General features: G+C 41.1%; 1 long non-coding RNA gene across 1 annotated transcript; it reads left to right on the forward strand.

The window, feature by feature from the left end:
* The first annotated feature begins 3,333 nt into the window (after positions 1–3,333).
* Positions 3,334–8,677, forward strand: LOC116047896. The gene is made up of 3 exons (XR_004104508.1): positions 3,334–3,344; positions 8,187–8,192; positions 8,594–8,677. It is a non-coding gene; the product is annotated as an uncharacterized LOC116047896 (long non-coding RNA).
* Positions 8,678–9,487: the final 810 nt, after the last annotated feature.

Genomic DNA, 9,487 nt, shown 5'->3' on the forward strand with positions numbered 1-9,487 from the left:
GTTTAGGCATCAAAACGATCAAAAAAAGGATATGGGATTAGGGATCTGCAGGAATGGTTCACAGAGAAACAGCCTGGTGTATTTCTATGTGTTTTGTATAACTTTGACATTGACTCAGGTGATTTTAACAGGGATGGCTATGTGTGCTTCTCTAGATCTTTGTCTGCTTGCTTCATGCCATTGTGTGTGCGTGTGTGTGTCCTGCAGTCAGTCTGTTCATCTTTGAGCTATTTCTGACCCTTCTCTCTCTCTGTGCTGAGTCCCAGTCTCTCCAGTTCCTCTGCCTGCTATTCCAGATGGACCTGCTACTATAGCAGGCTGCTAATGAGGCAGCACTGTTCATTATGTGTTCTTTGAATGGGGGGCCAACCATTTAACCCCACCCACTGCCCCCCTCGACCCCCATGAATTTGTAGGCTTCACCTCATTTCATGCTGAATAAACAGCTACGTCTGGCCACCCTCAAGGGCCAAGCCACACACCATGCCGATAGATTGAGCAAAACATGAAAATGTATAGCGCTCAGCAAGTTGGTCTTATACTGCAGGTTAAGAATAGCCCAGTAAAGTGTTACCTTAAGCCTCTTTGGATAGGCACACACCTTTCTCAAAAGTGGAGCCACGTCTACAGTGGAGTGCATTATGACAATTTTCTTACTTTGTATTACATTTCGTGTTTGTTAAAAGTGGTGGCATAAAGTTTTAACATCAATACATCCTCATTTTCATGGGTAATCACTGTAAACTGAGATCACTGTTAACATGACTGCAGTTAATTTTACATTTTGCTTCATTGAGTGAAAGTAGGTGTGAAATCTGCTGGAATACTTTGGAGCACAAAATGGAAAGTGCTTTGATTTTCAAATTAATGTAAAACTCTATTTCATTTCCAATGGTATAATTGCATCATTTAGACTTTGCATAAGCATAAAATTGCATATTGATCATTATGAAAAGCTGCTGTACAAACCTCCATCTCCTTTTCATAACAAATGGCACTGTAAGACTGAGCAAGACCTTACCATACAAAAAAGTATATAAAAAGCAATGTTTGTTTGGTCAGACATATATTTTTGTTGTTTGCAACAACTGTACTACTGTATATTGATCCCACAAAACCTTAGATTGATTGGTTGAAATGATGTTAAACGTATCCAACTTTGACACAGGAGACCTCTGTTTCCTACCAACAGTAAGCACTGGTTTATTGTAAACATAAGGGCCTTTCCCCAGCATTAAAGCAATATTAACTGTAGCATTGCGAGCCGTAAAACCAACATCACTATTGCCACATGGGGCAACCTCTATCCCTAGAAAAAATGAAAACTAAACAAACATGGATGCCTCACACCAGTTCAAGGTCTTCAGTGTAATTAGCACAAATGTAATGGATATAGTGTCATCATGTATGTGCTTTTTAAACCTCACACGACCAACTCTGTAATCAAACAATCATCTTGATGACGTAAACGCTCGCAAGTCGTTAACATGTGAATCTTTGCCATCTCTACCGTCCATGTCCATCTCTAGGTCCATGTCCGTGACCTAAACTTTATACCAGGAAACAATTTTTTAGTAGATTGAACACACTACTACACAAATCCTGTTGAGAATGAAGACCAATTTATGCTCCTGCGTTAAATCGATGCTGTGGGTACGTACGTAGGTACATGGAGACACCGACCCTACGCCGGACCCTACGCTGTAGCCTGGCACGTACCTATCAAAAAATATAACTACACATCGCTGCGACACAAGTCGCTCGGCCATGGCTTGGTAGCGTTGCATTTCCCCCTATTCATTTCCTAGGGATCCTTCTCCATCAACAACATGAAATCAAGGAGAGGGTTAAATTTTCGTGCTACAGACTTCCCACCGTGGTCAGAAAGCACAGGGGAGACACTTTGTTTCTCTCACTGTGCCTCCAGAGTTGGTACTCGCTCTTAAGCTAATCACTGTCACTCTCTCACTCGCTCTACCACACATTCCCCACACACACATGCCGGCCCTGCTAAGAGATCGACGCACACGCGTAGGCTATGGCGAAAACTCTGCGTAGAGCCTCCGCACAACCATAAGTCAGACTTTACTCTGCAGTATGGTTTCGGGGCACTCCCAAGGTCTTTCCTTTGAGAAACACAAAACAGTAAAAACTAGATTATTAAAGATTAGCTGTTACTGAAAAGTCAACTAATGATGTCATACAATCTGTTTTTTTCATAAGCACTCATTGTGTCAATCTAGATGATTGCTCCAGTTTAATGGATGTAAAAGAGAAGATGGAGTTTATCACTGGGTGAATCCCAAGGCATCTTTACTTGTCAGTCTGGCACAAAATGAGTCCCTGTCCTAATTTATTGGACTTAATTTATCAACACACTGCCTTTCCATTCACACAGGAGCTCACTGTAACATCCCTTGTATTAGTTTCTGCCTACACACTACTTTTAATGGTAATGCTTCCTGAGGTTCCACCACCACTACCTGCTACATTTCATTTCTGAGTAAACCATTATATTGTCCATTGACTTCAAAAAAGCAGGTCTAAGGCACCAGCCAGGGCCACAATCAAACAGGGAGACAGACAGGGCTCAGACAGCCGGCTGCAATCAGTCTCCTACCCACACTTTACACCTCTCATTCCTTCTATCACACTTTCTTTCGATTTGTCTGATTCTCCTCTCATCCCATTGCTGCTACCGATTAGCGTAGCAGCCAGAACTTTGATGTTGAGCCGTAATGTTATATTTGAAGGATTGCAAAATCCTTGGCTTTTCAAGAGGACGGAGTGAACATTTTCTAACGATGGCGTTTATAACACATATCTCTCTCTGCCATGTTTCCAACCCAAACCCCACCACATAAAGTGCACTGTGGAAATAGCAAGAGGACTGATAAGGGATGGGATTAACAGAGTAAATGACATGTTGGAAAAGACTAAACGTGTCCCCTTACATTGCTGTCTTTTTTATCTACATATAATTCAACAACTCAACACTTGAGACATGAGAGACAGATATCTGAGTGTGATGACAGTAACAGCAATTTACATTTTCCTTTACACCCAGATCTCACAGTCATATAATTGTTAACCCTATACTTAGGTTATGATGATCAGTCAAGCAAAGGGAATGGAAATTAATGTCTTGTAAGACCTTTCCTGTCGAAAAAGCACTAGAATATATAATATACTGTACATTAAATGGTTGATCCACCCAAATACAAATGCAAAAAAACTATCTTGCAATACCTACTGATTGTTATCAGTTAGATTTATGCATTGGCACACTGTTTACTTGCAGGAAATGTTGCCCTTTATTTTTTTTAAATGTGCTTTTAAATGCTGTGATCACCACAAATCAAATTCCATTTACCTCCATTGTGTAGGATCAATGGCAGAAATCTAATTTCACATGACCTGGACAAATACAATCAAAACTATCAGCATGGCGCGATACCACAACAGATAAATATATATATATATATATATATATATATATATATATATAAATATATATATATTCCATCAATTCACCCTACTAGCGATGGTAAGGCAATTGTATTTATATAAAACATACAAAATATAAACTCAATGTGCTAGGGTCTCCAAAGGTAAATTGGTCTTAGAATCACAGACGCCACATAAATCAACCAAGAAGGAGCTTCAGCACCTTGGGGACCCCTCTTGCAGCCAGGCCTGGGAACTTGCCAGCAAGCGTCCGGTGGCCTTGTCCTGCTGGGCCTGGTCATGCTACAGTGCGGAAAAACTAAATTAAAGTGCCGCCCTGTGGTTCCGCCACCCGCAGGGATAGGGATTGGGTGCATTGACAGCCAGCTGGCAGACAGTGACCTAGGTGTGCTGACCCCTGGCATCGCAGAGTTTCTAGGGACACCTCAGCTGGGCTCACCTCTATGTATGGCACCGGGTCTGCAATCAAACTCCTGGAGAGGGGCTGGACCCTTTCTGTAGTTTCCCAGGGTGAGAGACACCGGACAGGTTCTCCACAGAGAACAAGAGGGTAGCCTCTATGCGACTACGAGTCACTGAGAGGAAGGCATGACATAAAATAGTCCTGAGTATTTGGCTTTCTTAGGGTCTCTGAATGGGGTCCTGGAAAGGATACTGCATAGGGTCTCTGTTGTTCTGCTGGGGGACTTAAGAAGAATTATTCATGGAATAATAATTTAAAACATCTGTACAAAAAGTGTTAAGTTTGATTGACAAAAGCTGAACAGTAATTAAAAAAATAGGCAACATGGAGGTAATTCGAAATAATGAACAAAAACACTAGTCATTGTTTGAGAAATTACAGTATGTGCATTGTATCACTTTTCAGCCGTGGTGTAGGCGGTTATGACCACTCTTGTCAAAATGTTTTGACAGTCAAAAAATACAAGCTTTTATAGTATTTCCTCTGTAACTTCTCTGTGGAAACAAAGAAAACCATGGCAGAAACTTTTCACATCATGGTTGCTTTTACAAAGGGGCACAAAACGCTTTTCTTGACTTTTGTCATTATAAGCTTAAACAATGCTTTGAACATTACAGGCCCTTGACTCTGGGTCTGCAGGCTACATGGTGACAGCTGGAGGTAATTCACTTTGCTTCATTTCGCTCGCTGTTAACGGCTCATGGGATGATAACGGCAGCGCGGAAGCTTTAATCATATTCCTCTGCCTTCAAGAGAGATATTGCTTTTTCTCACAGTTTATTGAGTAGGTAGGGGAGGGGTGTGTGTGTGTGTGTGTGTATGCGAGGGTAAAAAGGCAGGAATCCGGGGCTGGGTTGAGGGATGTGTGTGTGTGGCTGGTAGGTGTCATGGGTGGCTGGGGGACATGTATCATCGATCTGCTACTCGGGTCTTCCTGTACACGAGATGGCATTAAAATGATCCATTGCCTCTTTCCCGGGCTAATACCAGTGATATTGAGATATCAGACCCCTGTTTTCTGTTCCTGGCAGCGGGGGGCACACACCCACACCAACAGAGCTTACACACACAAGACGGGAGAAGAGAGTTCTTCCACAGGGGCTGAGGTGATAATCTAATAGGGACATTTGTTTTCGTCTCCTGCTCATTCCTCACCCTCTCCTCCTCTCTCCTCTTCAAGCTCGGAAACAAAAGCTTTCATCAAGGGGGGCCCGCTGCTGCCGCTGTGGCGTATAAACAACAGGCGAATGACAGCTAAACAAGTGTAACACACACCATCTGGCCCTCCGTCGGTGTCTGCCTCAGTCACAGAGATAGGCAGGAGTAGCGTTTAGAGGGGGTGGAGGTGGGGATTAGATGATCAGAATGGCATCTCCCCCAAAACTCAAGAGGGATGCTACATGGAAACCAAAAAAGATTTTTATTTTTACCCAGTTAAAATTAACACAAAATGCAATTTCTTGTTTGAATACAGCAAAATATGCCTCACTTATTGTAGCATGTATGGTAGAGGGTTTATTTGAAGGTACATGATGCACTATCTGGCATATGTATAATTACCTCTAGCTCCAAATCAAATGAGTCATTATAAATCTGTCCACAAGCAGGATGTGGCTGAAAGCAAGCTCCCCACAAACTGTAAATTTCCGTACAATAAGCTTTTCCGGAGGGTTTAGTTAGTTAGTAGATTTACTGCAGTTTAGGCAGAAAATGCCAACTGTTGATGCATGTTTTTTTTGTTTATTTAATTATTTTTCCGTCCCGTTATCTCTGTTTGTACTTCATCAAGTTACGATGTCTGGAAAAGGCAGGGGCTCATTACCCCCTTGTGATTGTCTTCTAATTCATTTATCTGATATCAGCCAGATATTTTTTCATCACTTCCATGAAGGCCGATCGATTCTTTGAGCGGAGCATGTTTCATTACCAAGAATTACTCATCCATTGATGGGCAAGAGGGGATATTAATCAATGTAACCTTTGTAATTAACAACCTTGTTATTCTTCCGAGGCCAAACAAAATGAGAATTTGGCTGTGTTTGAGGCTCATTATTAAGAGCTGTGGTGAGCTGACATTATACATCGCTATTGATCATGTCTGAAGACAGGCCTACCCAGTCAATACCCACAGCCAATGAAAAATTGTCTTTTTTTTATGACTGCATCCTGCAGAGGAAAGCAGTTTTCAGATGTTTTCACAATTCTGGGAACATTTGATCAGAGGTGGAGAGTAACAAAACACATTTAATCAAGTGCACAATGCACTGTTTGAGGTGCTGGTGCGTTATGTTTTTTGGCAACTTTATTATTTTATCCACATCTGATGGTCGGGGTGGATGGGTCGGCGTTAACATAGGCCTACAGGACTTACAAGCCAGAGAGCGGAGTTTGCTTCCCGGGGAAAACTAAAGACTTTCACCCAGGAAATTTCCAGGTAACTGAACCACCAACTACCGCTGATAGAACGGAGGTCCGTAGCCCGTGTCACAAAGCTTTGTAGCAGCTTAAACAACTAGCAACTGCCGTTGCAGCCAGCCGGCGTCAGGTGACCACCCGGCGTCACGTGACCACCCAGCGCGCTCCTAATTTTGTAAGATGTCATACGTTTTGTTGTGCATTAATTTTCGTATGATATCATACGGACCTGTTCATGCGAATGTGTTGACAAATACCATAAAAACATGACACATTACTTTATATTAAATGGTCAGTGTATTGACATTGCTGGGGATAGTTTTTACTGTTTTCACTGTGTAATGTCTGGTAGAACATATTTCTCAATACAAACTGTAGATGGAAATGTGTGGATATCATGGCCACTGGAGAAAACACAAAGAGAGCAGATTGCTTAACTGCTTAAAATGAAAAAGTATCTACTTTATGATCTACAGTATATTGAATGCTGAAATATTCCTGATACAAATAAATAAATATTTAGACTTTAGATTATATTTTGATCGCCTGCTTTTCCTCAGGTGAAATAACCTATAAATGTATTCCTAAACACGATTCTCACAATCTTAAATTGTCCTATAGGATCAGTATAACAATCATGTGGCAAACATAACAGTTAACATCTTGAACTACAGATTTTTAGCCTGGTTGACAACTGACCCTTCTCAGTTGTAACTGAGAGTGGGTCTGGGTAAGCTTCATTCACAGCCCATTTCCAAAGGGACGTCACCAACGGACGCCGCTCAAATGCCTCTGGGCGCAATTGGATAGTCCTTCAACCAATCAGACCAACGATCCGGGTGACGTTGCAGCGACAGCGGCATCACAGGTTGCTGCGCTTCGGAGGCCGTCATGTTGAATGTAAACAAAAAGCTGCTTGCCGTCGCTGCGCTATCGTCATCGTATAAAGCCCGCCTCAACGGTGATTGGTGCCTCGATTTGGAAAAATTGGAAATGGGCTTGAATGGTCTCTTGGCCAGACGAACTTGCAGAGCAAATCTCAAATTTGCCGGAAGTTCGTCAGGGTTTTCCCAGGCTAACAGATTTTGTGATACTGTCAAAACTCAAAACAATTATGTCAGTGTAACACTATAAACAAACTTTAACTGTATCAGCTGTTTCTGTTCAAAGTTGTTTTGCGAATGCTTCTTCTATCAGACATTTCTCTAAAATTACTTTAAACAGTTTAGTCTCCATATTAATAAAGCCACATATTTGGCCCTGTTTACCTGAAACTGAGTGCAAACACATTATGTTTATTAACTACAGCCCCTACACTACAAGGCTTGATAACAGTGTGTTAAAGCCTATAATCTGAATCTATATTCTGCAACCCATCTCATCTAGAGGTTAAATATGCAGATAATCCATACCATAATGCAAAGGTTACTAAAAGCACAAAGTCAGAAGGCCATGTTTGCAATTGTTTTAATTAATGAGTGTCAGTGGACTCTGGTGTTTCTAAATCTAATTGTTAATCTCCCTAACAGACTGAGAATGTATGCTCCATGTAAAAACAGCAGTCACTTTATATGAGACTAAATTCTAGAACCATCTGAGGTCCAAACAGCACTATAGCAGTTAATGACAAGGGAATTTAGCAAGCATCAGATAATGTCGCTCTTTACATCAGCCAATATACATCTGACACATTAAAGCAGTATTAACGGTTTGCTAACTGTTAGCAAACCTGTATCTATTCACGTATCCAGCAGACACAGAGCAACATCAGCAGTTGGCCATGTCTCTGGCTACCAAATGCATGCTGTTGGGGGGAATGTTGGGTCTCTGTAAATTAAAGAGTGTGGTCTAGACTAGTCTATATCGACGACGTTTCATATACGGGATAGTTTCGCTTTCTTTGTGTTGGCATTCAAAACTCCGCTCAATTCGGGAAACATCTTCCAAACTAGAATGGGACAATCAAATTATATTTATCTTTTTCTTTGAGTAAAATTATCGTCACACACACTACAGCCATTTTAATTCCAGAGCTCCCCTCCCTACATACACACGTTCCACCAAAACAAGTTTCTTCCCGAGGATTTTGCAGAGGCACCTTCACTGCGTCGCCTTAGACGATTGTGATTAGTTTAAAGAAATGTCAATAAACCAGAGCACGTTTTTCTCCCATCCCAGAATGCTGTGTGGACTAGCCAGACCCTCCTCCACAGCATTGTTGAGGAAGGTCTAGCAATGAGAGACTAGGCCTAGACCTACTCTTTCTGTAAATTATCCTGAGATAACTTCTGTTATGATTTGACACTATAAATAAAATTGACTTAAAATGAAGTCCAATATTCAGTCTTATTTGATGTCTTTTTGTTCCCCTCCAACTCCTGACTGGAATATCTGACTCTTTAGCATCCAAATGTTTCACTATGTTCATCAGCGAGTTTGTCAGTGTGCTGTTTGTTGCTGGATAGGTAGTGTACAGTAACAGTGTTGCAGGTCATATAACTAAAAACAAATAGGATTAATTCTCTGTGCAGCTGAGGGGAACTGCAGAGTTGGCTGATAATTATCTAAGGGTTCATCACTAACAACGGCACTTCCTCATTACACAGAGTCACATAACCATTATGTCAATATAAAAATATAGATTAATGCTGCTTTAATATTGGCAGTCATATTTTTGTGAGCTCTTGAATGTGATCTTTTAAGGTTGTCGGACACCAATTATCTTATTTTATGTATTTATCTTTCTTAATGATAGGTTTGGGGATATGGTGATCTGACCCTGTAGACCAGGGGTGTCAAACTCAATTTCCTTAAGGTTCCACACTAGAAAATGAGAATCACATCAATGGCCAGACATAGAGTTTATTGCTTTTATGTCATAGGAAAAATCAAATATCTTTGACTGAATTATTGCATGTCTCACATATTCTTCTCATTTACAGTTTTGTCGTCAAAAATGTCGAAGAAAATGCCAAAAGCGTCAAAAAAATTTATTGTGAATTTAAATGTATTTAGGGGCCGGATCAAAATTAGCAAGGGGCCGGATTTGGCCCGCGGGCCTTGAGTTTGACACGTGTGCTTTAGACATTTATTGTGCTGGTCAGTTTGGGTTTTAAATCTTCTGACATAAATGCTGGTTAA

Source organism: Sander lucioperca, chromosome 15 (assembly GCF_008315115.2).
Source record: "Sander lucioperca isolate FBNREF2018 chromosome 15, SLUC_FBN_1.2, whole genome shotgun sequence".
NCBI classification, from domain to species: Eukaryota; Metazoa; Chordata; class Actinopteri; order Perciformes; family Percidae; genus Sander; species Sander lucioperca.